Below are 1,700 nucleotides of genomic sequence, written 5' to 3'. Positions count from 1 at the left end.
GACCTAAGTATTTCCTCCAAGAATTGATCCGGGAATTTCATCCAGAGATTTTGTCCACAATTTTCTTCGGGGATTTCTTACATCAATTCCTCCGAAATCCCTCCATTAATAGCTCTGGAGATTAGCTACAGAAATTCATCCAGAATTTCCTCCAAGGATTTGCTCCAGGAAATTCATCCAAGGATTTCTCCTAGGAATTTCTGTGGGAATTTTCTCTAAATATTCCTCGCCGAGGATTTCCTTCAGGAATTTCCTTCAGAAATGCCTCTGGAGAAATTCCAAATATTCCTCCGGGAATTCTTTTGGAGCTCTACAAGGAATTCCTTCGCATTTCTTCCGTGGTTCCTCCTTCTTTCGGAATTTCTCCAGGAATTATCCAGAGTTCCTCAAATAATTCCTTGGAAATGCTCCAGAGTTCCACAAGGAATTCTTCTGAAGCTACTTCAAAAAATTCCCTACATTCTCTTCGAGGATTTCTGCAGAATTTCTCAGGAAATGTCTCAAGAGTTTCTTCTTTTCCTCTAGACTTCCTTCCCGGAATTCCTCAAGAGTTCCTCATGAAGTTCTTCCGGAGTTCCTCCAGGATTTTTTTCAAATCCTTCCAAAAATTATTCCGCATTTCCTCAGGCAATTTCTTTGGATTTCAATCAGCAACTCCTCGGAAATTTCTTCGGATTTCCACTGGAAATTCTTCCAAAGTTATATCCTTTGGAGGTACTCTAGCTATTCCTCATCCAGTTATTCCTGAAAAGTTCCTCTGGAGCTCCAACGCTAACTCCTCCATTGGATTTCCTTCATAGCTCCTTTTGGAGTTATTCCGTAGTAGTTTCAGAAATTCTTCCAGGATTTTTTCCAGATTACTCTCGTAAATTCCTCAGCCGATCTCCAGCAGTTCTTCTGGAGTTCCTTCAGCAATTTGTCCGGAGTTCCTCCAACAATTCATCCGGAATTCCTCCAGGATTTTTTTAAGAGTTCCTCCAGGAATTCCTTCAGAGCTGTTTTGGGCATTCATCCAGGAATTCCTGCAGACTTTCTTTTGGAAATCCCCCAGAGCTCCACCGGGAATTTTTCAAAGTACTCCGGGCTTCAAAGTTTCTCCAGGAATTCTTTCGGATTTTCTCCAGGAATTCTTTCAGAGTTTCTCAAGGAGTTCCATCGTAGTTTCTCTAGAAATTTTTCCAAGAATTCTTTCGAATTTTTTTCCGGGAATCCCTTTATGGATCTAGGAATTCTTTCTGAGTTCCTCCAGAAAATCCTCGGAGTTCTTCAAGGAGTTCCTTTGGAGATCCTCCAGAAATATCTCCAAAGTTCCAAGACACCAACCCCGGGTCGAAACGTAGGGCAAGTTATAAACCTTGTTTCATTTTCTGAAAGACTGCGTAGCCGTTAAATCAGAACGATTAAGAGTTACAGTCAAACCCAGCCAGATTCCTCCAGGATTTCCTCCATAGTTCCTTCAGGATTTTGTTTCGAAGTTTCTCTAGAAAATATTCCACAATTCCTCCAGGAATTCTTTTGGAGGTCCGCTACGAATTTCTTCAGAGTTCCTCATGGAATTTTTGTCGGAGTTCCTCAAGCAATACCTCCAGGAATTTTCCAGAGTTCGTGCAGTAATTCATCGGAAATCCTCCGGAGTTCCGCTAGGAATTCATCAAGAGTTACTCCGGAAATTCCCCTAGATTTTCTCCGTGAAATATCCC

Source organism: Aedes aegypti, chromosome 2, assembly GCF_002204515.2.
Source record: "Aedes aegypti strain LVP_AGWG chromosome 2, AaegL5.0 Primary Assembly, whole genome shotgun sequence".
In the NCBI taxonomy this organism is placed as follows: Eukaryota; Metazoa; Arthropoda; class Insecta; order Diptera; family Culicidae; genus Aedes; species Aedes aegypti.
Note: the sequence above shows the minus strand (reverse complement) of the source record.